General features: G+C 41.8%; 1 long non-coding RNA gene across 2 annotated transcripts; it reads right to left on the bottom strand.

Annotated features, from left to right (window-relative positions):
- Nucleotides 1–584: 584 nt before the first annotated feature.
- LOC144294675 (uncharacterized) lies at nt 585–27,889 on the bottom strand. Of its 2 annotated transcripts, none has more exons than XR_013362080.1 (6): nt 26,393–27,889; nt 17,809–17,931; nt 13,529–13,582; nt 11,184–11,267; nt 5,331–10,402; nt 585–1,257 (listed from the first exon to the last, which is right to left on the bottom strand). It is a non-coding gene; the product is annotated as an uncharacterized LOC144294675 (long non-coding RNA). The 2 variants fall into 2 exon arrangements; XR_013362075.1 differs by lacking the exon at nt 26,393–27,889 and adding an exon at nt 26,093–26,386.

A 27,889-nucleotide genomic window follows, 5' to 3' on the forward strand; every position in this document is an offset into this window, starting at 1 on the left:
CATTGTTATTTAGAGCAGAGACAATAAGTAAACGTGGACAAGGTTTTGAGCGGGATTCTAGATGCAGAGGAGAGGACAATGGCCTCAGGAGGAGGCCTTTTATTTCCCTGTCTGTGGTCCAGTCCCAGCTCCGAGAGCCCTGAGTGAGCTGACACCTGTGTATTTGATGCCTGCCACCTGTGAGCCGAAGCCATTAAGGTTGTGAATTCAGTACAAAACCAATTTTGCGATGAGTATTCAGACCTTCAAGCCACTTGTGTTTTTTCAGATGTGAAGCGTTCTTCCCCTCATGAGCAACGTCTCTGGTGTGGAGGCTAATTTCGGCACTGAATTATCCTTTTTCTCTACTCAAATGTCCTTTTGATTTGAACCACACAAAGTATTCTTCTCAGCCTCTGGTCTGTCATCACTTGCTACCACGTAAGATGTTGTGGCTGTCATATGGCCCCTGACGGTGACAGAAGGGAGCTCTGGCTCCCTCTGAAATTTGGCTGGTAATCATTGTTGGCTTTATTTTTTTTTTCATTGTTGGCTTTAATTACGGAAATTCACTGTGAGAACTATGGATTTGATCACCTGTTATGTCTTCCACATGATACTTTTTTTTTGAAGATTTTATTTATTTCAGAGAAAGAGAGTGAAGGGGAGGGAGAGGGAGAAAATCTTTTTTTTTTTTTTCAAGATTTTATTTATTTATTCATGAGCGACAGAGAGAGAGACACAGGCAGAGGGAGAACCAGGCTCCCTGCTCAGGGGAGCCTGATGCGGGACTCGATCCTGGGACCCCAAGGTCACGACCTGAGCCAAAGGCAGATGCTCAACCGCTGAGCCCCCCAGGCGTCCCTTCAACGTGATACTTAGGTGACGCAGAAGACACAGAGAAAAGACAGTGCACCTGTTCCTCGTGTGCTCAGACCATTAGGAGTATTATTTAATGTTTAGGTGTTTCTCACTTGTCTGCTTCTCCAAGATGGGGCTGTATCCCTGATCCCTGAAGCACCCCGTAAGAGAGCTTATATGCAGTTGGCACACAAGCGACTCATAACTGTTTCCTAAATTAATATAGCATTTGGTCACTGACTTGTTTAAAGGGTGCACACATTTGCAAATATTGGAGCATTTTGCAAGACTGAATGGAAACAACCAGAAATTCCCGGACAATCTAGAGAAGCCATATCCTGTAGGGTCTGATGGGCACTGGTGGGCCTTTATCCTTCTTCCTTCATATGGAAACTGCTTCCCTGGAATGATGCCATCCTGAAACACAAAGGGCCAGGAGGTTATGTAAATAGGGGTGCTTTTCCCTAGCTGATCAAACAGGTTGGCTAAAGGGACTATGTTCCAAGTGGGTGGGAGCAAGCTCTTCTGTGAATTCATTGTTTTTCCCTCTTGCATTTCAGGGACTCTTTCCTGAAAGGGTCAGTTTCAGTTGATTTTCAAGGGCCACAAAGCATTTCTCACTGATGGCAGTGAAAGGGTCTTTTTTGCCTTTTTCTAGGCAAGAGAAAGAAATTAGCAATTAGCTGCATACCTGGGACCTACTGACTACTTGTAGAAGTTATCCACATAATTTGACAATAAAGGAAGGGAGAGGGAGGAGAAATTTTATCTCAGTGTCCAAAACTATTAAGGGGGGGGGGGTAGGTGTGGAGAGCTGATCCTACAAATGTAGAACCTATCCTAAAGCTTTTCAAAATCCCTGGGTCATACAAGAGAGGACACTGCAGGAGAGGGCCCTGGGGGCAAAGTACCATTCAGAGGTTAGGGAGAGGAGGACAGCAGATAAAAAGTGAACAGCATGGAGGGAGGGAGGCAGGACCCGGAGGGTGTGCTGTCCCAGAAGCTAAGCGAAGACAGTTTTTGGAGGAAAGAGGGAGGGACCTGGTCAGGTTCACATGACTGGTGGTGCAAGCCCTTGTATCCACATCTTGTGGCTGCCACTGCCTGTCCAAATGGTCACACAGAGAGGCTAACTGGCTGCTTAGGCAAGGGATCCCTTTATCCCACAATGCTGCACAAAAGACTCTGGGCAAATTTCTGGGTGGTTCTGTAACGTCCTGCTAGATGTGCTGTCCTTGCAGATGCAAATGGCTTAGGGCGGGAGCTGCGTGCTCCGGGGGTAGAAGTAGAGCAGGAGTGGGGGTGGCTGTGAGAGTGATTTACAAACTATACCAATTTTCTGTCTCCCAGGAGTTGGAGACTGGGATTCTCTCTAGGTACAGACACTGGTCCTTCATGAGAACTCCTGAGGTAGGTGCTTTAGTTCAGAAATATAAATACCCCTTCATTCTGGGAGAAAACTGAAGAGGTCTGAAAGCAAGTATTTTGGCTCAGAAGCTCAGTATTCGTTTGTATTGCCCATTATTGTGTGCACAACTACTCTGACATTTCTTTTTCTTGTGGCAGAAACTGGCAAGATATATAGATGAAAGCACTACTCCTTCCTCCTAGGGACGGGGGACCGGAGCACTGAGATCAGAGCACACTGACGAGTCCTTGAAACAGGCAGAGGGACCTTCCTCCAGATACTCAACCGCCTCGATGTTCAGACTTTGCTAAGGGCAGAGGCAAGCTTAGCCCGACCCCCAGGAGCCTGTCCGTCTACTTTAACATATAAAAATTCCTTTAGAAATTCCTTTAGCTCTGCCCCCAGCACACGTGTGGGCAATCATCCCCAAGCACGTGGCCCACCGGTACAGATCTGTAGGGTCTCATGACTCAGGTCTCATTAGACGGTGGTAAGTGGCCTTTTCCCACAACAGCTGCCCCTCGAGGTCCTGGAAACCCGGCTTCCAAAGCTCCTTAGGGAGGACGTGTGCCCCAACCCTCCCTCTCCCAGGGGTACAATCAGCCTCCCCTCCCAGGCCCGGCAGCCCTCTCCCTGCCCAGGCTCCTATCCTCCAGCTTTAATAAAACCACCCTTTTGCACCAAAGACGTCTCAAGAGTTTTTTCTCAGGGTGGGCTCCGGACCTCCCCCCACCAAACGTCACCTATATTCCAAAACTTCATCACCAGCCTGGAGAAGACTCTCTTGCCTGCTATGTCACTGGTTTTGGCCTAAGGGATGTGGGCACACGTGATGGGAATCTCCTTGTATGTCTGGTCATGATCACCTCTGCTCTTTTTCTTATCCTGCAAGCTGCCAGGAGCTGTACAACCCAAGTGACTTTGTAACATAAGCAAAGCAAACTTGTGTGGTATTAAGCCACTGAGATACTGGGTTTCTTGTTACAACATCTAGTGTTAATTGCCCTGACTGGTACACTTCTCCAGGATTTAAACTGCACTATACTATAGACTGCTCTTTGTACTTTTTAAAAACAGGCTTATTGTGATATAATTGACTTACAATTTGCTGCATATATTAGGACACTTGGGTGGCTCAGCGGTTGAGCATCTGCCTTCAGCTCATGGCCGTGATCCTGGAGTCCTGGGATCGAGTCCCACATCGGGCTCCCTGCACGGAGCCTGCTTCTCCCTCTGCTTGTGTCTCTGCCTCCCTCTCTCTCTGTCTCTGTCTCTCATGAATAAATAAATTAAAAATCTTTTTAAAAAATGAACTGTACATATTTAAGGAATACTATTTGATAAATTTTGACATATTTGTATTCCCATGAAACTATGGCCACAATCAATACAGCAAACATTTCTATCTCATTCCTATTTTAAATCTTTCCCCTCCTATCTCTCCTTGCCCTCCACCCCCATGCAACCACTGGTCCACTTTGCAACTGAGTCAGTTTGCATTTCCTAAAAGCTTACATAAATGGACTCATACAGTATGTACTCTTTCTGTCTGGCATCTTTCACTCAGCATAATGATTTTGAGATTCATCTATTTTGATGAGTATATCAATAGTTTTGTTCCTTTATTGCTAAATAGTATTCTAATAGTAGTACTATATGAGTATATACCACATTTGTTTAGACATTTTTTAAAAGATTTTATTTATTCATTTGACAGAGAGAGAATGACCATAAGCAGGGAGAGCAGGAGAGGGAGAAGTAGGCTCCCTGCTGTTGTGGGGCTACATGTGGGGATCAATCTCAGGACCTGGGATCATGACTTGAGCTGAAGGCAGATATTCAAACTGACTGAGCCACCCAGATACTCCTGCTTAGACATTTTCAAGTTGATGAACATTTGGGTCATTTTTTGGATTAACCAAGAACATTAACATTTTCCTCTTGTGTTTACTTTTAGAATTTTTCTGGTCTTAGCTCTTAACATTTAGCCCTATAATCTAGTGGTGTAGGGTATTGAGTTGTGGTTCATATTTTTGCATATGGCTATCCAACTGTTCTAGCACCATTTGTTAAAAAGATTATTCCTTCCCTGTCAAATTGCCTTGGCATCCTTGTTAAAAATCACTTGGCTATACATATGTGAGTCTATTTCTGGACTCTACTCTGTTCCTTTGATGTATATCCTTATATACATACAAATTTACATTGATGTATGTCTTTATACCAATATCACACTATCTTGATTATTTTAACTCTCTAAAAAACATTTTTTAAAGATTTTATTTATTTATTCATGAGAGACACACACACAGAGAGCAAGAGACACAGAAAGAGGGAGAAGCAGGCTCCATGCAAGGAGCCTGATGTGGGACTTGATCTCGGATTCTGGGATCATGCCCTGAGCTGAAGGTAGATGCTCAAATGCTGAGCCACACAGGCATCCCAAGCTTCTAAAAATTTAAAATCAAGTCATTTATGATTTTCACCTTGGTTCTTTATTTTCAAAATGGTTTTGGTTATTCTAAATCTTTTGCAATTCTATGTAAATCTTAAATTCAGCTTATATATTTATACAAAAAGAAGTCTTACTGGAATTACGTGGGGATTGGGTTGAATAGGTCAATTTGAGATGAACTATTATCTTAACAATTTTGAATCCTCTGATCCATGAACATGGTATATCTCTCCATTTGTTTAGGTCTTTAATTTCTCTCAGCAGTATTTTGTGGTTTGCAGTGTATGGGTCTTGTACAACTGTTATCTAATTTATCTCAAAGCATTTCATATTTTTAAATAATTTTCTTTTTAATATTTTATTTATTTATTCATGAGAGACACAGAGAGAGAGAGAGGCAGAGACATAGGCAGAGGGAGAAGCAGGCTCCCTGTGGGGAGCCCAATGTGGGACTCCATCCTGGGACTCTGGGATCATGTCCTGAGCTGAAGGCAGGCACTCAACCACTGAGCCACCCAGGCATCCCAGCATTTCATATTTTTTGATGCAATAATGTCTTAACTCAGGCTGTGATAGCAAAATACCATAAACTGGGTGGTTTACGAACAACAAAAGTTTATTTCTCACAGTTGTGGAGGTTAGAAGTCCTACATCGTGGTGCCAGCATGGTTGGACGAAAGCCCTCTTCCCAATTACAGATGACTGACTTTTTGTATCCTCACATGGCAGAGAGAGAGAGAAAAAGAGAGAGAGAGAGAGCATGAGCTCTGGTCCCTTTATCACCTTATTAGGACACAAATCCCATTCACAATGGCTCCACACCCACAACCTAATTATCTCCTAAAGGCCCCACCTCCAAATACCATTACCTTGGGGGTTAGATTTCAACACGTGAATCCTGAGGGGACACAAGCATTCAGTCCACAACAAATAGTAAATGATATGTTTTGATTCATTTTCTGATTGTTCAATGACCGTTATATAGATACACATTTGATTTGGGGGCTCCTGAGTGGTTCAGTCGGTTAAGCGTCCAACTCTTGATTTTGGCTCAGGTCTTGATCTCAGGGTCATGAGATCGTGCCTGCAATGGGATCTGCATTCAGCAGGAAGTCTGCTTGAGAATCTTTCCTTCTGCACTTCCCCTCCCCCCCATACCCCTTCTCTCATGCTCATGCATGCACTCGTGCATGTGTGTACTCTCTCTCTCTCTCTCAAATAAATAAATCTTTAGAAAAAAGAAAGAAAGGAAAAGAAAAGAAAAGAAAAGAAAAGAAAAGAAAAGAAAAGAAAAGAAAAGAAAAGAAAAGAAAACCTTTGGCTTGTATATCTGAGTGTCTGTGTGTGTGTGTGTGTGTGTGTGTGAGTGTACATGTGATATATTGAGGAAGGCATTTTGATTTCAGTCAACCTAAAGGTATATATCACTGTGCATTCAAAATGGTACCTGAGGGGATCCCTGGGTGGCGCAGCGGTTTAGCGCCTGCCTTTGGCCCAGGGCACGATCCTGGAGACCCAGGATCGAATCCCACGTCGGGCTCCCAGTGCATGGAGCCTGCTTCTCCCTCTGCCTATGTCTCTGCCTCTCTCTCTCTCTCTGTGACTATCATAAATAAATAAAAATTTTTAAAAATGATAAAATGGTACCTGAGTCAGTTTACCTAGCAGTGTGTGTGTGTGTGTGTGTGTGTGTGTGTGTGTGTATCTAGGCATCAACAGTCAGAGATGATAAATAAGGAACATGTCCATTAATATTTAGACTACCTATCATCCTTCCATGCCCCCATCTGGTTGACTGTAGAAACTTTGCCATCCCAAAATGTTTCCTTATTATTGCTAAGAGGCCACTCTGAGGGTTCACAAAGAGATCTGCACATGGTCTCCTCCCCCAGCCTCCTCACTGGGTTGCCACCCAGGGGCCGTTGTCTATTATCCCCTTGAAGCTAGAATCACCCTCTTGCAATTCTGGCCAATGGGAATGGAGATTGACAGGGAGAAGCACCACTAACCTTTGCCAATCCATTCTAAGTATGGAATAGGTCCTTTCTTTAATTTCCCTCAAAACAACAGAGAACTGTAGGGGAGAAAGTAGAGAATGCACATGTTGACACGGAGACTAACTCAGGAGTTCTCTGCTTCAAAAAAAAGTATTTTTTTCCCTTCAATCCAAGCTTTTCCTCTTAGTTGTCATTTTTTGTCACAGCATCAATCTGCTCTCAGTATGACTTTGTGGAAGAAAGATTTGCTCTCATTAGCAGAAAACACATGTCCTACCCCCAAGAGCTTGCTTTAAGACTCTAATGGGACTTATAGTCAATATAAGCTGTCTATATAATCTATGGTGTCAAATAGCACATCTCAGGTAAGTAGGACATCAATACTCCAAGCCACAGCGAGTGCCTGCCAAATTTGGTACAGCTCTTTCACAGTCTCTTCACAGTGAGAGTTAAAGTTCCTATTTTTAAAAAAGTTAACTTTGGGATGCTTGGGTGGCTCAGTGGTTGAGCGTCTGCCTTTGGCTCAGGGCGTGATCCCAGGATCCGGGATCAAGTTCCACATTGGCCTCCTCCTGGGGAGCCTGCTTCTGCCTCTGCCTGTGCCTCTACCTCTCTCTGTGTGTCTCTCATGAATAAATAAATAAAATCTTTAAAAAATAAAAAAAGGTTACTTTGTAGAAATCCCAGTAACATTAACCCTTCCTCATCTGTGAGCAACTGTCAAATAACTTCTGAAGAATAAAGACAGAACTTCTACTTCTTGCCTTAAACAATAGGCCAAAATACAAGAGTGGTTTCTAGACATGGGGCATTAGGCAGAAAAGAACGGTGATTCTTGAGTGAAGGAAACAAATAAGATAAGCCCTATTTTTGCCTTGGCTTGCAGCCTAAAGAGAAGGGCCAGACTGCATGCAGCACTGTGAGTGAGAACCTAAAGAAGCATGATGGCCTCACTGACTTGAAGAGACAAGACTCAGAGTTAAGAGAAGCAAGGCTAAATTACACTGGACAGACTGCTGGGCAGGGGATAGTTGCTTAAAGAAAAAGCTCTGAATCTGCAGAGGGTTCCCTCCATATTTAGTGGAGTCCTGACTAGCTCATGCATGTGAGAATATGACTAAGGCCAGAAAAATAGCCCCCAGAAAGAAGCAGGAGGAAAAATCCCCAGAGCTTACACCACTTCTCAGAAGTCAGAATGGGAAAGTCTCAGAACACGGGAGGGATGAAGTGGAGTACTCAGATGGGTGGGCCATGTTACCTACACTAGAAGCTGTTCTGAGCCTACCTAAAAAAGCTTAAAAGTAAGTCTCACATGGATCAAACATTTTCAATTTACTTAACGGGAGGTTCCAGAATAAAGTAAAACAATACTTAAAAGGAATATATTACAACACACACAAAAAGCAAGAACAACAGAGCCCAAAAGGTAAAATTTACAATATCTGGCATCTAACCAAAATGGCAAAGAAGCAGGCAAATGTGGCTCATAGGAAGGAAAATATGCAAACAGTAAGAGTAGAGCCAGAAATGATACAAATGACAAAATTAGTCGACCGGGACATTAAAATAGCTATTATAAACATACCCCTCATATACTCAAGAAGGTAGAAGAATGCATCAGAATGATGAAGAAAAATGGAAGACAAAAAGTCCTAAATCAAACTTTAGAAATGAAAAACACAGTGCTTTAGATAAAAAAATACACCGAATGGGATCAACAGCCGATAACATATCATGATGAAGTAGAGTTTACACCAGGAATGCAAGGAGGTGTCAATGTTTCAGTGTTTATTTAACATTGAAAAAAATCAGCTATTTCTTCACCATATTGAACAATTAAAAAAGAAAAACCATATGAATATCAGAAAAAACATCCGTCAAAATTCAGCATTCAATCATGGTTTAAAACAACTTTCAGCAAAACAGGAATAGCTGGGAACTTCTTCAGCCTAATTAGGGGCATCTATTAAAAATCTACTTCTTAAAAAAAAATCTACTTCTTAAAAAAATAAAATAAAAAATCTACTTTTTAATGGTGAAAAGACTGAAATCTTTCCTCCTAAGATCAGGAGCACTTTCAGGACTTCTACCTAACAGTATTTTCTAGAGTTCCTAGCCTTGGCAAAAGGCAAGAAATGGAAATTAAAGACATACTGATATGAAAGGAAAAATCAAACTATCTTTTTTAACAGATAACATGACTATATAGAAAATCCTAATGTATGAAAAGGTTACAAAACCTTATGAGTGAATACAGCAAGGTGGTAGGATTTAAGGTTAGCATATCAGGGGCCCCTGGCTGACTCCATCTGAAGAGCATGAGACTCTTGGTCTCAGGATCATGAATTCAAGCCCCATGCTGGATGTAGAGACTACCAAAACAAAAACAAAAAGAAATCAGTATATCAAAATCGGTTTTATTTCTTTTTTTATTTTTATTTTTTTAAGTAAACTCTACACCCAGCATGGAGCCCAAGGCCAACCGTTTTCAATCTTATCTGCATATTAGGATCATCTGGGAGCTTTAGGAAAAAAGGCCAATGACTATGCCCACCTCCAGAAATTCTAATTCCGATTAGCTTGGATATAGGCCAGATATCTATATTTTTCAAAAGTGCCTAAGTGATTCTAATGGCCAGAGGCAGCTCAGAGCTGTGCGCACCCATTCACCTCCTCTGGGCCCACACAATAGTTCAGCTCATCTCCTTCCCCTTCATGTTCTCTCCAATCCTGCCAAAGTCCTCCGCAGGCTGCCTCTAACCACTGCTCTGCTCACACCCCTCACCCTCTCTCTTCCTACTTGGCCTTTCCGTCCCTTCTGTTGGGCCATTTTACCCACACCCACAGCTCTGTGGCCCAAAAGGCTAACCTCCCAATCCTGGACAACCCAGGAGAGAAGCGCTTTCCTTCCGGGTGTCGACCTCCGAGGCCAGAGAGCTGCCTTCCCTCTGGACCACAGCAGCTAAGCTGTGAGCCTCGGAGCCTTGCCCCTGCCCTGTAACCTGGTCTCACAGGGTGAAGCTGTCCCAGTTTGCTCAGGACTCTCCTGAGGGTTTAGCATTGAAAGGCCTCCCTCCTGGGAAACCTAAGAGGCCCGGACAAACGGGACGCTTGATACCCCTAACCCTGGTGCCAGTGCAGGACTTCTTTGTTCAAGGGCTACTTCTAAGCCTATTCAAGGTTCAAGTCCACACGAGGGTAGACGTGACAAGTTACCACATGACCTAAGGCTTACCATGCTGGAGCTTGTTATCAAATCCTTACGCAAATTTCCATAGTTTATTTGAAATGGTAAAATTGTCATATTCTGAGGCAGTAAATGTGTCAGTCAAAAACACATATAGAGTAGCATATGTTTGCTGAGGCAAATAAAATGAGATTCTGTAGCTGCTGCTCTTAGTTCTTAAGTAGTATGGGAAGATCATTTAAAGTGTGGATTATTATTTTTTGTTCAAGCTTCGGTAAAAGTTTTGATAAAATATATAAGGAATAACAACTTATGTATACTTTACATTTGAAAAAGACATTACTCATCTCCACTGGCAAAGCACAGTGCTCTGAGTTGGTTTTCCACAGCCAGAGATGGACTCTGGGGCTCCAGCCACACTCTTTCATCCAGTCCTGCTGGGGGCCAAGGATGGGCATGTGGACATCTGGTGCTGTGGGAGGCAGAGTGGAAGTACATGCGGGCAGGATAGGCCTCTGGAGGACACAAAACAGGAGAAATTCCACTATCAGTGACTTTGTATCAGTATCAGTAACTACTACTTTGTCATTACTGTGTCCCTGTGCCCATATGAAAAATGCATATACTCCTGCCAAGGGTACACATCTTGGCATGAATGGGTTTATTAGCTCATATTCCTTCTTAAGACAAATGCAGCAGCACAAAAGCCCCAGATCTAAAGAGCGAACTATTGGAGGGAAGGAAGGGAAAAGGAGGTGGAGTATGGTATTAAATTCTGGTACTCACCTGTCCAAACCCCTGGAGTCTGGCCCCTCCACTCACCTAGAAAGCCCCACCACTTGCCAATTCTGGGAAACCCAGTCTTTTTTGCAGAAGTGGCTAAACCCCACCTCGACCCTGAGGCTCCTGCCTTGAACCTGAGACCCCCTCATCTTCCTCTGAAATGTAGCAATTAGGATTAGTAAAATGTACTTGACAGGCACCTGGGTGACTCAGTCGGTTACGTGTCTGCCTCTGCTCGGATCATGACCCTGGGGTCCTGGGATCAAGTCCCATGTTGGGCTCCCAGCTCCCTCTCCCTCTACCTGCCCCTCCCTCTGCTTGTGCTCTCTGTCAAATAAAGAAATAAAATCCTAAAAAAAAAAAAAAAAAGTAAAATGTATTTGACAACCAATTTTGTATCCCAAGCAACACTTTTTGAAATATGACTTAACTTTTTTTGTGGTCAATAAACTTTCCTGTATTTATATTTTATCTTAGTAGTTAGATTGTGACTTTTTTGAAGAATAATCATACCTGATGGATCCATATTTCCCACAAGGTGTTGCTAAGGGCCTGGCCCAGGCAGACAGTGTTTGATAACTTTTAGACACATGGATTCTGGCAAAAAAGAAACAAAACAACCAAAAACCAAACTCAACTCATGTTCAGGGTTCAGAGTTTAAATCCCACAACTCTGTCACTTGCTGGCTACGACTCAAAGGAATTATCAACTGCTCAGCATCACTGGACTTTCTTAAAAGGGTAATGATAACTTACATTTAGCTTGGCACGCTAAGTGCACCATGCATGTTGGCTATAATTAATAGTATCTTTTCATTCTTGTTTTTAATTCTAGAGCACTTTGGACATTGCAGAGGAGGAGCTTTCCTAGGGAAAATTCTAAGGGAGAGCAGAGGTGGCTTGAATGAATCCATGTTCACACCTCTCCTGAGGATTCCAGGCCCTAAATTGAGCATTATTATAGATCTGACCCTGCCTATCATCTCTCAGAATTTATGTAGGAATTTAATTGTCTAAATAGTATTAAAATCTGTAGAGTTTGGTTTACTTTAGTTTTTTTTCCCCGCTAAGCTTAGCTGTGGCTCACCCAGAAGCAGCATGAAAATTAAAAGGCCCTTTCAGCAGCAGAGAAATGTCACCACTGAAGCCATTTTAAAAAATGATCGATGGACATAATCCTGTTGCTAGCAGAGACCAAAGCATATGTAATTGGAACTGAAGAAGACAAGCAGCCTAGATGAGACACCTCAGTAAAGATCTGGGGAGCAAAAAGCAAGACAGAGAAGCTCTCCAACCAATGTTATCTGAGCAAGGCAAAGCACAATAGAGCCTCCTAACACTCAAAAGATAGCACGTCTGAGGCAATATTATTTTATACAAATGCTGGGGGTGGTCACGATACTGTTACGCAGAATGTCGATCTCAGACTCAGAAGGCAAATAGATCAGGGTTCAAACTGTGGCCCTGCCATTTATCAAATGTAAGACTTTAGGCAACTCTGTGAGCTGGCACCCCAGAATCCAGTGGAAACGTGTCCACTGATTTCCACATCTGTAATTAGGGACAATAGGTGATCAAAATAATAATAACACTGACCTCATGAAATTGTTTACAGTATTAATGTGCATACATTTTTAGCACGGTGCTAGGAACATAATATATATTCTTTTGTTAGTTATTATTGCTCTATTACCCCCTCCCAATAATAATTCTACCCCATTATTCTTTTTTAAAGATTTTATTTATTCATGAGAGACACAGAGAGAGAGAGAGGCAGAGACACAGGCAGAGGGAGAAGCAGGCTCCAGGCAGGGAGTCCCATGTGGGACTCGATTCTGGGTCTCTGGGACCAGGCCCTGGACCGAAGACAGCAGTAAACCGCTGAGCCACCCAGGCTGCCCTCTACCCCATTATTTTAAGGCCACAACCCCTGGTCTTAGCCAGAATGCCAAGCAATCAGCAGAAAGTCTCAATTATTTAACAGCTTTCCTTCTTTGATTAATCTTCAGCCATGGCCACCCTCAATTTTTTTTTTTTTTTGTATTTCTCATAATGATCATTATAATGGACAATAAAGCATTTCCTGTGGGATAGAGTCATTCAGATTTCCTATGTGGAGGACAAGCTCAATTTCCTGGGAAGGACCATCTGGCATTGCCCCAGGCTGTACTTGGGAGCCAGGAACATTGCCTGGCAGTTGGCATAGGAGTATGTTTCATTTTTTTCTTGTAGGATTCAATAGTTATATTTTGCTCAAATTACAGTTCTGCTTTTCTTTTCTGGGATCAAATGTGAACTTAGGCCTGAAATGCACATTCATTTTATAAAACCGTCGTCTCTAAGTAGCAGCAATCTCTAGATCTTGACCCAGTAGAAAAACTCTGTGATGCTTCTATTAAGAAGGCAATGTGTTTCACTTAAAACAAATAAGTAATGGAATGAAAAGGACAGCATAGGAAATATAGTCAATAACATTATAATAACTTTGTATGGTGACAGATGGTAACTATATTTATCATGGTGAACATTTCATAATGTATACAATTGTTGAATCACTATGTTATACACCCAGAACTAAAAGATTATTGTATATCATCTATACTTCATTAAAAGAAAAATACCTCTGTGGCAGGCAAGAGAGTGGCAGATGAGCCAAAAGCGTGATGGGTGAATGAAGGTTTATGACCTTGTTATATATGCTTGAAATTTTCTGAGTTCCAGAGTTTTTTCTTTTTCTTATTTTTTAAAGATGTTTTTTAAGATTTAATTACTTTTTAAAGATCTATTAATTTATTTGAGGGAGAGTAGGGCAGTAGGGGCAGAGGGAGAAGGAGAGAGAGAATCTCAAGTAGACTCACCATTGAGCATGGAGTCGGCCAGGAGCCTTGATCCTCTGACCTTGAGACCACAACCTGAGCCAAAATCAAGAGTTGGATGCTTAACTGACTGAGCCACCCAGGTGGCCCCAGGGTTTTTTTAAGGTCGGAAAATAATAACTAAGAATGTCAAAATGTGTCCTTAATGTATTCATTTTCAGAAAAAGGGTGCTACAAAATTGCATGTACTCTATGATTCCCGTTTGGTATATAAATATAGTTGTACCCGTAACACACACAAAAAAAATTAATTTTAGCAGCATTATGTAGTTTTCAGTGTAGAATTATTTCACATTTTTCCTTAAATTTATTCATATCTATCTTATAAGTTTTAAAGAAGCTAAAATATATTTTTCTTAAATTACATGTTCAGTTTTTTCCTGGTATATATAGACATTAAACAGAATTATGTGTGTGAAAACTGTATCTTGAAAGATTACTAAGTCCACTTTTAGTTTTCATAGTTGCACTGTTGATTCCATAGGATTTATATGAAGACAATCTTGTTCCCTGTGAATAGAGACCTTTTTCTTTGTATCCAAACTTCACAGTTTGTATCAGCTAAGACTTCAGTAAAATATGGAGTAGAAGATGGAGAGGGGTCAGCTTTGCCTTGTTTCTTATTTTAGGGGACATGTTTTGAATATTTCACTGTGACCTGGGTCACTATGTAAAACAGTATGGAGGTTCCTCAAAAAATTAAAATAGAACTACCATATGATCCAGCAATCACATGTCAGGGTAATTACAGAAAGAAAATCAGGATTTCTTTCTTCTTCTTTTTCTTTTTCTTTTCCTTCTTTTCTTTCTTTCTTTCTTTCTTTCTTTCTTTCTTTCTTTCTTTCTTTCTTTCTCTTTTTTTTTTTTTGAAATCAGGATTTCAAAGAAATATCTGCATTCTCATTTTCACTGCAGCCTAATTCACAATAGCTAAGCAACCTAACTGCCCATTAACAGATGAATGGATAAAGAAAATGTTGCATATGCCCAAAATAGAATATTATTCAGCCTTAAAAAAGAAGGAAATCCTGCCATTTGCAACAACATGGTTGAATGTGAAGGACATTATGCTAAGTGAAATAAGCTAGACACAGTTGAACAAATGCTAAATAATGCTACTTATACAAGGAAACTAAAATAGTCAAACTCACAGAAGCAGAGAGTAAAATAGTGGTTGTCAGGGGCGGAGGGGGTGGGAGAAACAGGGACAAGTCAATAGGTACAAGTTCCAGTTATACAAAATTAGTAAGTTCCAGAGATCGACTGTACATCATAGTTTCTATGGTTAATAATACTATATCGTGTACTTAAATTTTTGGTATGTTGTGTTTTTATCACCAAATAATAATGAAATAATAATAATAATTAAGAGAGTAAGAGGAAACTTTTGGAAGTGATAGAAATCTTTATGGCACAGATTGTGGTAATGGTTTCATAGATGTATACTAATCTCCAAACTCATCAAATTATATTAATTATGTATAGCCCTTGGTATGTCAAGCGTACCTCAAAAGGTGGTTTTTAAAAGTCAAAAACAAATTTATTTAAAAAGAAGGCGATGTGACCCCGAGACATTTGAAAGAAAATCTCAGAATTCCATATCCTCTGAGCTGGTAAAAGAAATAACTTCAGAAGATAAGGCTGAGAGCTTTTACACTACATTGCAAATGCATTTTTATTTCTTTTATTTGCCTTTGTTTCCATGAGCATGTGAAGTGAACTGTCAATGAGTTCATTTTTTTTTTTTTTAGATTTTATTTATTTATTCATGAGAGACACACAGAGAGAGACAGAGGCAGAGACACAGGCAGTGGGAGAAGCAGGCTCCCTGCAGGGAGTCCAACGTGGGACTCGATCCCAGGACCCCAGGATCACGCCCCGAGCTGAAGGCAGGCACTTAACTGCTGCGCCACCCAGGCATCCCTCAATGAGTTTATTTATATGACTCGTATGGTGGTGTATTTGCTAAGATCTACTGCTGTGACCATTATTTATGACAAAATTACCTCCTGTTGTTAAGTGGACCAGGTTCCCACTCACAGAGCACATGTATGTTGGTGTTATTTTCATCTCAAATACAAATGGCAAGCACCATAATTGTGAAAGAGGACAAGCAAAGTGGATTATAGATTCCTTAATGGAAGACCAAATATTCTGGGGACACTTCAAACTTTTTTTTTTAATTTTTATTTATTTATGATAGTCACACAGAGAGAGAGAGAGAGAGAGAGAGGCAGAGACATAGGCAGAGGGAGAAGCAGGCTCCATGCACCGGGAGCCCAACGTGGGATTCGATCCCAGGTCTCCAGGATCATGCCCTGGGCCAAAGGCAGGCGCTAAACCGCTGCGCCACCCAGGGATCCCCCAAACTTTATTTTTTAATAGCATCTGAAGAAAACTGAGAAATTGCCCCAAATCTGATGATAACTGCACCCTGACTTTGGTGATGACATTTTTTAAATTAAAAAACTGAATTTCAGCTTATGATCTCTTGGTTTAATTTCCTGTGTTGTTACTCTAGCTTGTCAGATTACTGCAGGAATAAACTTGAAAGATCACAGGAACTTTAAAGTATATTACATGTCTTAATGGCAAGGAATATGCTTTTTAAAAAACTGAAATTGCCTTGAAATCAAGATATAGAAAAAAACTGGGTGCCTGGGTGGCTCAGGCAGTTAAGCATCTGCCTTAGGCTCAGTTCAAGATCCCGGGGTCCTGGGATCCAGTCCCATGTCTGGCTCCCTGCTCACTGGGGAGTCTACCTCTCTGCCCCTCCCCCCACTCATGCTTTCTCTCTCGTTCTCTCTCTCTCTCAAATAAATAAATAAAATCTTAAAAAAGAAGATCTAAAAAAAAAAACTACTCAGGCAGGGACACACAGGGTGGACTTCAGTGACTTTGGAAAGAAAGTTTTGCTGATTAGGATTGGCATAGTTGAACACAGGCATTGAACCACTGGGAAATTCTGGATTTCCAGTCATTGGGACCCCCTTAGAATTTTATTACTGGGACGCCTGAGTGGCTCAGCAGTTGAGTGTCTGCCTTCCACTCAGGGCGTGATCCCAGAGTCCCCCGTCGGGCTCCCTGAATGGAGCCTGCTTCTCCCTCTGCCTGTGTCTCTACCTCTCTCTCTCTCTCTCTCTCTCTTTCTCTCTCTCTCTCTCTGGGTCTCTCATGAATACATAAATAAAATCTTTACCAAAAAAAATTTTCTTACTAATTTAGCTACATGACATAGTAACATTATCTCTTGAGCATTTTCCATTCTAGACTGTCACAATGGTAAAAAAAAAAAAAAAAAGAATAAATTACTTTTCAAAGTCCTTTATCAAAGGCACCATCTTTGGCTCACTTTGGCCTGGCCCCAAGGAAGCAGCTAAACCTCTGCTGGGCCATATCCAGTTCTACCAGTGGCTCCATTCCAAGCTCATCCAAAGAGCCATTGCCCAGTGAGGCCTAGACTCCTGGAATATTCCCATTAGAGCAATTGCTGGGGCCCAGGCCGGGCAATGAAATAAAACAATAGCACTTCCTCATATTCTAGCAAGCTTTTACTTCAAAAATATCAAAATGTGCCCATATGTCATCTGGCAGGAATGACATTTAGGAATTCATTTAGACCATAATTCTTAAAACACTGGTTTATAAAAAGTTTCACTGATTCCCTGTGAAATGAGAAAAGTAAGGAGAATGGAGTGAGTCTGTAATACAACTCATTAAAATTTAAAGACCTATTATTCTGAAAACATTGCCTGTCCTATTTTGACCGAAGGTATGCTAAGTACTAGCAAAGCCTTCCTGATTCCACTCTCATCCTTCTTGTCTACGTGAACCAATAGACTCCCATTAAGCAAGCAACTTCTTTTCCTCTGGTCAGCACTCATGATCCTAAAAGGTCAGACTATAATGACTATAAGGAGCATATGTTCATCCTCTCGGGAAGATGAGGAAACTGAGGTCCCCTGACTTACACAAACAAAGCCACATGCTCCTAGCCTCTCTGTGGCCTCTCACCCCACTGCGTCCTCTCACAAAGCTTCTGACATCTTTACCCAAACATTCCTTGGCACCACCGCTCTTATGCTATTGTTCTTTGGCTGTTTGGACTCTTCTGTCTGTCCAATTCCATTCTCTCCTAAAAGCCTTTGCTGAGCCCCCCAGCCCACTGTTCTCTCTTTTTCCTCTGGGTCACCCGAGTAGCACCCCCAACAATCAACTGTATTCACTGGCAGCCTACTGGGATCTTTCGTGTTGATACTTACCTCTGGCCTCAATTTAATTCATGTGGATGAATGGATCCTCGATATCCATCTTGACTAAGTTCCTTGAAGGGCAGGACTTTCTCTTCTTCTTTTTGTACTTCCCAAAGCAGCCAGCGCCAGCACCTTACAGAAGATTAATGTGTGTAGGTTAATCTTTTAATCTGTTTGTATTCATCACCTCTTTCCAAGAAAGTCATTAGTCTCCTCATCTTTTTCACCTTCTAGCAGAGGGGCCCCCACCACCATCCCCCCGCCAGACCTAAAACAGTTTGGGTCTGGTAATGCTTAGACATTCCAGTCTAAGTCAGAAGTGGAAAAACCCAGGCACCAGGCAGCTGCACCAGGCAGCTCCATGCCATGCCATGTGGGAGCTTGCAGGCTACTCTCTATGCAAACTGGATCAACACACAACCTAGATATGTCATTGTAAATCATCAAAGTCACATCTTCACTTCTTTTCTTTTCTTTTTTTTTTTTAATTTTTATTTTATTTATGATAGTCACACAGAGAGAGAGGCAGAGACATAGGCAGAGGGAGAAGCAGGCTCCATGCACCAGGAGCCCGATGTGGGATTCGATCCCAGGTCTCCAGGATCACGCCCTGGGCCAAAGGCAGGCGCTAAACCACTGTGCCACCCAGGGATCCCACTTATTTTCTTTACAATACAGTTGTCAAGAACCTCTTGAGAAGAAAAGATATTGTCTAGAAAACCTGAAGGCGGTGACCGTTAGGAAACATTAAAAATAGGAAGATACAGGGTCCAGAATCCAAATGTTGGATGAAATTTTGTATTGGGCCATATAAGTAAACGAGCAAAACATTTGTTCTTTCCAGTCAACATGCAATAGGGCCATTTTTTATTTATCATGCATCCTACTGAGTGTTGTAAACCTCACAACAAAGTAAGGGCTGTTCCATTTTATGGACTACGAAGCTAATTCCCATTGAAACTAATGGTGGTGGGGAGTGAGAGAGTACGTAAAGTCCTTCAGCAGGGAGTTGAAGCACTGTTTCGTACCCATGTTTTTTTGTTGTTATTGTTTTGTATTTTTAAGGTTTTATTTATTTATTCATGAGAGACACAGAGAGAGACAGAGATGTAGGCAGAGGGAGAAGCAGGCTCCATGCAGGGAGCCCACCGTGGGACTCGATCCCCAGTCCCCAGGATCACACCCTGGGCTGAAGACAGTGCTAAACCGCTGAACTTCCAGGGCTGCCCCAGACCCATGTTTTAAAAAGCACAGCAACTAGAGCTGCCTGGATGGCTCAGTTGGTTGAGTGTCTGGCTCTTGATTTCAGCCCAGGTCATGATGTTGACCTGGGGCCTGGGATGGAGCCCAACATCAGGCTCCCTACTCAGTGGGGAGTCTGCTTGGCTCCCTCTCCATATGCCCCTCCCCTCATTTGTGCGTGTGTGTGTGTGTGCGCGCGCTCTCTCTCTCTCTCTCTCTCAAATAACTACATCTTAAAAAACAAAGTACAGCAACTAAACCTAGCACCAGTAGTATGTGTATGTTTACTCCATTATGCCTCACATGAACTTATCTTAATGCAAATCATAGTTAAGATTCTTCCACTGATACAGTTTCCAATTATACTAAAATGGAAACAGCTTGATTTTCCTAATTAGGAAAGGAGATGTTCAGTACATTTTACCACAGTAAAGAAATCACCAAAAAAGAAGATGCTTATTGTAAAAGCAAACAAAAATAGTCACTATTTGGGAATAACTGATTAATAGTCTAGGGATAACTAGATTAATAACAAAGTGTTCTTTAAAAACTTTGAATTCTGGGGCATGTAGGTGGTGTCGGTTAAACATCTGACTCTTGGTTTTGGCTCAGGTCGTGATCTCATGAGTCATGGGATCAAGCCCCACCTTGGGCTCCACACTCAGCAGGGAGTCTGCTTGAAGAGTCTCTCCCTCTGGCCCTCCCCTAACTCACATGCTCTCTTCCTTAAATCAATAAATCTTTTTAAAAATTACTATGCCAGTTATTCACAGAAACGAAAATAATAGCAAATGTTGCTGCATGCATTTTAATTTTCTTTTGGAAACATTCTAGTAAATCCTTGTGGTCATGTGAAGAGTTAGGAGCTGGCTCAGCAGTCTAGGCTTCACAAACCCCCAGCACTGACCATCAGAGGAACTCTAAGTCTGTGACTGTGGCATCTGAATCTGATTCACTTCAATTTCTTGACTAGGCTTAATTTGTTGGTTGTACTTTGCTGTAACAACATTAGGAACTGCACCATCTTCCTACACAAAGACAGTAATGATTTTTATCTGTGTGTAGATATAGCACAGTTTCTTTTAAGTAGGTTCATGGAGGGAAAAAACCCTCAGAACTTTCCCTTTTTTCTTTGGATGCCCTCCTTCTAGCAGAGTTTATCTGGAAACAAAACAAAACTGTCTCTCTCACCAAATCTGGCCCCACACACGCCAGGGATTTAACCAAAGTTCATCCTTGGGGCATTTCCCACCGAGGCTTTGTCCGCCTTCCAAGTTCTGTCATCACACACACTTCATAACCACCATCATCCTCAGCTCTGGCTTACGGAAAATCTATTTTCCATTGACTTTACACAGGTCAATGTTAGACACCAAACATACAGCTCCCTACCTTTGAAAAGCCTGCCTGTCTCCCACTGAAGTCCTCCCCTACTTCCTCTCACTGCACTTAGAGAAAATATGCTACCAATTCCAAAGGGATTTGGGGGAGGAGGGTCACCAATAATGAAGTGGACACAAAAGTTCTCATCATACTTGAGGAAGAAGGTAAAGGTAGAGAAAAACAACAGCAGCAAAGTAGTGGGGGGATGAAAGCAGGAAGGGCATTCAGGGAAAGAGAGTGAGAGTGGAGAAGACTAGCTACTTCTGTGTTGGTGTCATGAGGAGCAAGCTGAACGGGGTAGGATTTAGGAAAGAGTCCACGAGCCTATTTAGGAAGTCAGGTAGGGAGAGCTACTAAAAGCCTTCATCTTCGGCACACTGAGGCGACTGAGCATGCTCAGTCAGGCCGGGGGTACAGCAGAGATATTAAGTCAACAGATGATATGATAAGGCCCAAATTGTTGGGTCAAGCTCTGGCTACTTAAGCCACATGGGCAAAGGTCAGCACCATGGATAGTCCCAAGAGGTAATTCCTGCATGGACCAGAGAGGAACAAATGAACCCTAGGCATTTAGAGAGAGACTGAAGTGTGGTGTTTTAGTTTTGCCGCTGAGACAGAACCTTGTTCTATCTATATTCAAAACCACAGGGATGCCCGGGTGGCTCAGCAGTTGAGCATCTGCTTTCGGCCCAGGGCGTGATCCTGGGGTCCTGGGATCGAGTCCCACATCGGGTTCTTTGCATGGAGCCTGCTTCTCCCTCTCCCTGTGTCTCTGCCTCTCTGTGTATGTGTGTCTCTTATGAATAATACAATCTTAAAAAAAAAAAAAAAAACATTTGTTGAGTATCTACCATGTGTCAGGCACACTTACTAGTCCTGGAGAATGACAAGGGTTCTCCGTCCTTAAGACGTTTGCTACCTTCTGGATAAACTAGAAACTTAAACAAAAATGATGATAGTTAAAATGTATTGATCAATTACTATGTGCCAAACATGTAATACTAATTGCCATATATAAATTGTTTTATTCTTTCAACAGCCCTTATGTAAGAGGTATTTTTATTTTATTTTATTTTATTTTATTTTATTTTATTTTATTTTATTTTATTTTATTTTATTTTATTATTTTATTTTTACCAATGAGAGACACACAGAGAGAGAGAGGCAGAGACACAGGCAGAGGCAGAAGCAGGCTCCATGCAGGGAGCCTGACGCAGGACTTGATCCTGGGTCTCCAGGATCACACCCTGGGCTGAAGGTGGTGCTAAACCACTAAGCCACCCGGGCTCCCCTATTATTTTATTTTTTAAGATTTTAAAAATTTGTTTGTTAGAGAGAGAGAGAAACAGAGTGCATGCAGGAGCAAGGGGTGGGGAGTGGCGGTGGGAGAGAAGGTAAGAGGAGAGAGAAAGAATCTGAGCATGGAGCCCAATGCAGGGCTCAATGCCACAATCCCGAGACCATGAGCCCAGCCAAAATCAAGAGTCAGATGCCTAGCCAACTGAGCCACTCAGGTGCCCCTTATTATTATCTTAAATGAGGTACCTGAGGCATAAAAAATTTAAGAAGCTTTCTTCATGTCACATGGCTGATAAAAAATAAAGTCAGAATTTAAAATCCAGACATTCTGACTCCAGTGTCTATTACCACACTAGACTGTCCACATGTCAACATTAATAAATGCCACCTATGGCAGAGATATACACAAAGTACCAGAATCAAAACTGGGGCTGGGAATAGGGGAGAAGTTCTCGGAAGTCATCTAGCAGAGGTGGCATTCAACTTAAATTTTGAAGAACAAGAAGTCAGTCATGGAGAACATGCAGCAGAAGGCGCAGCATGCTTAATCTTACGGTGCCAGGCCTCCAGAAGGTCTGAGGAGCCAATCAACTGTCCTCTCCATTCCTCAGTTTCTAAACATTGGATAATGGACACAAGGAACTAAATGAAGCCTGAAGTGTGAGGTCTACCTAATTCTTTCCAAAGTACAAGACTCCCAATGGAGGTTTGGAAAAAACAGAGAACAGACAGATTGGGAGATAGGCCGCGTTACCTTTGCATTCTTGTACCTCAGTCAAAAAAGAAAAAAAGAAATTTCAGTTCAGTATAGATTCTGGGAAGAGGAGTAATGAAGTAATGGTTTTGAGTATCTTTTCACATGTTTATTGGCCATTTGTGTAACTTCTTCAGAAAAATGTCAATTCAAATCATTTGCCCACCTTTTTTAAAAGGTTATTTTATTTATTTATTTATTTATTTATTTATTCATTCATTCATTCATTCATTCATTCATTCATTCGAGACACAGAGAGAGGCAGAGACACAGGCAGAGGGAGAAGCAGGCTCCATGGAGGGAGCCCAATGCGGGAATCCCGGATTGCGCCCTGGGCCAAAGGCAGGCGCTAAACCGCTGAGCCACCCAGGGATCCCCTTTTGCCCACTTTTTAATGGTCTTTTTATTGTTTAGCTGTAAGTATTCTTTATATATTCTGAACATTAAACCCTTATCAGCATCTACATAATGTTGTATAATAAAGAATTGGACTGGCCTTTGTCTCTAGCTTCTGGGAAACCTCTTAAGTCCTGGAATGTCTGGTGTCTCTATCATTCATGGTGGGCCCCTCAGACCACACCTGACAGTTTGTGTGAATGAAGTGATTCGCAATGGCTCCTTAAACTAACACAAACTGAATCACTTTGATAGGAACCATTCGATCAGAAATATCTGCTCTTGGCTTAGTGAGATATTCCTTTCTCTGATACACATAGAGGTTTAGAGAAGTTTAAAAGCAGCAATGGTCTGCAATTGGTAAATATGCTAAGTTCATCACAGCCCCCCCACAGTAGCTGATTAAACAAGGAGGCCATTCGATGGAGCTAGCTCTAAACATTTGGCAGCCTCCATAAGCAAACCAGAGCCTAAGCCTGTAAACACCTCAAAACCCCAAGAAACTGAAATCTAAGGACAACCAGTCACAAACAGCCAATTTGACCTTTCCAAATAAAACAAATGCTTAAGTTATGGCAAATCAAGTAATTCCCTTGCTTTGCTTCCCCATCTTCCCTATAAAAGTCTCTCCCCTGGCTACTATTGGTGGAGCACTCCTAATTACTTCCAGTGTGGCACTGCCAATTAAAATAGATACTTGCTCAAATAAACTCTTAAAATTTTAATAAGTCTCAGTTTATCTTTTAACAGTTCCCTTTTATGTCTCAAAGGCAGTTTTGGTCACCTCTTAGAGTTCTCAATCCAAGCAAAATAACTCAAACCCCAAAGGCTCTTTCAATTTTTCTTTTTAAGATTTATTTATTCAATTGGGGGCCAGGGGAAGAACAGAGGGAGAGAATCTCAGCGCAGAGCCTGACAAGGGACTCAATCCCCAAACCCTGATATCATGAGCTGAACTGAATTGAGTTGGATGCTTGCTTAACTGACTGAACCACCTAGGTGCTCCTCAATTTTTAAAGATAATTCTGGTGCATTTTGTTTTCACTGTTTAGATGATCATATCCTGTTAAATTATAAAGATGGGCTCTAAATTCGTGTTATGTAGCAATTCCTGAGTATAGTATGACAGGTAAAATATGCTTAAAATTTTTTTTTGATGATTTTATTTTTTTCATTTGAGACAGAAAGAAGGAGAGGGAGAGCATGAGCAGAGAGGAGAGAGAGGGAGAGGGAGAAACAGACACCCCACTGAGCTGGGACCCTGATGTGAGGCTCCATCCCAAAACTGGGAGAGCATGACCCAAGCCAAAGGCAAACACTTAGTCATCTGAGCCAGCCAGGCGCTCCAATGTGCGTTTTTTCACATAAGTAATATGTTGGTTGGATTATAGGTGCAGTCAGCCGATAGCATAAGTAGAAAACACACGTTCTTTCCTTTTTTTCTCCCCCTTAGACAATATTCAATAGCAGTCAGTTGTCTCTATAAAAGATAAAATCTGGGGATCCCTGGATGGCTCAGCGGTTTAGCGCCTGCCTTTGGCCCAGGGCGCAATGCTGGAGTCGCGGGATCAAGCCCCGCGTCCGGCTCCTGGCATGGAGCCTGCTTCTCCCTCTGCCTGTGTCTCTGCCTCTCTCTCTCTCTGTATATCTATCATAAATTAAAAAAACTTTAAAAAAAATAAAAAATAATAATAAAATCTGTTTATATAGAGAACAGGATGACTTTACAGGGTGTAGAAGAACAGCATTTTCCCACCTAACACTGACATTTAGAGTTGTCCTCCTTGCCCTTTCTTTTGGGGTATCTGAGCAACAGGTCACATTGCTTTGAACAATGAGTTTTTGGGGGACAAAGGGAGAAACTGTCAGTTTAGGCACAGATAGTAGTTTAGACTGAAGATTGTGGTGGATCTGTGTGAATTTGCCAATACTTTGACTCAAACCCTTCTTTTTTCTCAAAGATCAAGAAACTGAAGTAAAAACACAGCAACAAAGTAGCCAAAGGAAAAACCAGCCCTTCTCGTTGACGTTTCTGAGGGGCCACAGTAAAACTGTAACCAGGTAGCAGAATTCAAAGTTGGGATTTTTTTTTAATGGTTTTTAAGACTTATTTATTTGACAGAGAGGGGAGGGGAGGGAAGGGCAGAGAGGGAGGGAGAAAGAATGGCAAGCAGACTCCCTGTGGATTGAGCCCATGCCGGGCTCAATCTCATGATCCCGAGGTCACGACCTGAGCCAAAACCAAGTCGGAAGCTCAACCAGCTGAGCCACCCAGGGGCCCCTCAAGCTGTTTATTTTAAAGAGAAACATGTAATAAAGAAAATTAGTGGGAGTGTGAGGGTGTCACTGGTCCTGGTCTCCCCACTCATGAAGCTCCACTGCTGCTCTGCCCCCATTCTTCCACGTGGCCTACGTGGCCTGCGCGGCCAAGGGCTGTGGTTCCCTGAATCCTTGGGCAGGAGGGGAGAGCAGGAGAGCCGCTGAGGGTAGAAGCAGGACGAACAGAACTGGAATGACCCAGAACCCGCACAGCCTAAGATGCCAGCATGCTAAAGTGAGCCTGCGGTTCCCTGGGACAATGTGGATAAGCAAAACTGGCTGTATTATGAGACAAGAAGGGAGGGAGGGAAGGAGGGAGGGAACAAAGAAAGAAAGAGAGGGAGAGAAAAAGACTGAGACAGAGAGAGAAGGAAAAGAAAGAAAGAAAAAAGGAGGGGTGCCTGGGTGGCTCAGTGCTTGAGCATCTGCCCTCAGCTCAGGGCGTGATCCTGGGGTCCTGGGATCAAGTCCCCCATCAGGCTCCCTGCATGGAGCCTGCTTCTCCTCTGTGTCTCTCATTAATAAATAAATAAAAATCTTTAAAAAAAAAAAAGAAAGAAAGAAAGGCAGAGACAGGGAGAGAAGATGGGAGGGAGGGAAAGGAAGGAAAGAAGGAAGAAAGGAAGAAAACTAATACCATTGGTCCTTCCATTGTCCATGTTGGAATTTTCATAAGAGTATTCCTTTATTTGCTCTTCTAGTTAAATTGGTCTTTCCAAAGACCCAATATATCAGCACCCAATATATACATATATTTTTTAAAAGTACTTTACTATTCAATTGTATTTCTTTTTTGGCTACTTAAGACTTACCAGTATTATAACAATATTCTGCTCTTATTCACTACAAAGTATAGAATTTTAGTTATATTCTGGGTGAAATAGGCTTTTATGAACTCACCTAAAAATGTAAGTTCTCTGGGATGTCTGGGTGGCTCAGTGGTTGAGCATCTGCCTTTGGCCCAGGGCGAGATCCTGGGGTCCTGGGATCGAGTCCCACGTCGGGCTCCCTGCATGGAGCCTGCTTCTCCCTCTGCCTGTGTCTCTGTCTCTCTCTCTGTGTGTCTCTCATGAATAAATAAATAAAATCTTTAAAAAAATGTAAGTACCCACTTAACCTTGTTTCCATAGGGAAATGCATTTCAAATGAGCAGCTGAGATCGACTTTTAGACTACAAGCTAAAGGTACATCATTGATTACCTGAAACATCAGGACCTATAACTTTTATTGCCACACGATATGCAGCAACAAAGCAGTTCCATGTGCTTTTCCACTTCCATGTGATCATCCTTCTCCTCAGCACAGATGTTTCAAGGTTTCTGGGAGCTGCTGGAAGAACAGAAATTCTCCAAAAACAACAACAAAGAAACTACAGTAAATCAACAAGTCGAAATAGCCGTTAAACTCCTTATGAGCTTGGCATATTACTAATCCATCCAAAGAAAATTTTATGGGGCAATGTGCAGAAACAGATTTCTTAAAAAAGCTTTTCTGATTCAAGGCATAAATCTAAGAAGGAATGCTACAAACTCACAGGTGCCAAGGAGCGACAAAACTTGACCTAAAGGGCAGTGTAAGTATAAAATGGAGGACATAGAAGGTAGAGATAAACAGCAAATACATGCTCTCTACTTTATACTAGGCAAATAAAAATTAGATAATATAAATTTAAAGTAAGTTATTTTGATAAATATGAATTTGTACCATTCAGCACTTGGGGGACTCTATTAAGTTAACAGCAACTTAACTGCTTAGTGGTATTTTCCAAAATAGTCACGATTTATATAAATAACTGTACTAGACACACTTTGTATACTTCTCTCTTATTTGCAAGATGAAAAGAAGTATATGGTAGCGTAGACAATAACAAGGGCCTAGGGGTGCAGGTAGTTAAGTGTTCCACTCTTGGTTTCTGCTCAGGTCGCAATCTCAGGGTCATGAGACCAATCTCTGGGTCAGGCTCTATGCTCAGTGGAGAGTTAGCTTGAGATGCTCTCTCTTCTCCTTCCTCTGCCCCTCCCACTTGTGAGTTTGCTCTTCCCCTAAAAATAAATGAATCTTAAAAAAATGGGCCACCAACTATTAAAACAACATTTTTGGCAAATGGGAAATACATGTAAAATAGAAATAAAAGGAAAGTAGTGCTAGACAATTAAGATAGTTGTTTTATTTCCAAAAACCCTAAAGTAAGTCTCCTACATGATGTCTAGAAGCCACACTCAGCTATAACAACAAAGAAAAAAGATACCTAGAAAAATCAAAGAATAATCCTATTTCTGAGACTGTTTCTCGGATCCACAAACACAGACAAAAGACAAAGATTAAAAATAACAAAACCTGGTTTGTGAAATAGAAGAGTGGAATAAAAACAAGGAACATCTGGAAATAATGGATGATAATAGAATGCCAAAGTAGATGTTGTTCCAAGGAACTATGAAAAGATCAAACTTATGTTGAACATTCAGACGCAGGCCTACTTGCCGAAAGCCATGATCTACTCTGTAGTGGTGGCTGCTGCTCGTGAGAGCTACTGGGACCAGTGGTTGAAAGACTTATTTCCCCATTGGGGGAAAAATGAGGCCCAGGGAGCTTCTAGGTCTACCTAGACATATATGACCCTATACCAACCAAATGGCCATAGGAAGTGGAGAGTTTTTCTTTCTTCTTTTCTTTTCTTTTCTTTTCTTTTCTTTTCTT

The sequence above is a fragment of the Canis aureus genome, chromosome 2 (assembly GCF_053574225.1).
Source record: "Canis aureus isolate CA01 chromosome 2, VMU_Caureus_v.1.0, whole genome shotgun sequence".
Lineage (NCBI taxonomy): Eukaryota > Metazoa > Chordata > Mammalia > Carnivora > Canidae > Canis > Canis aureus.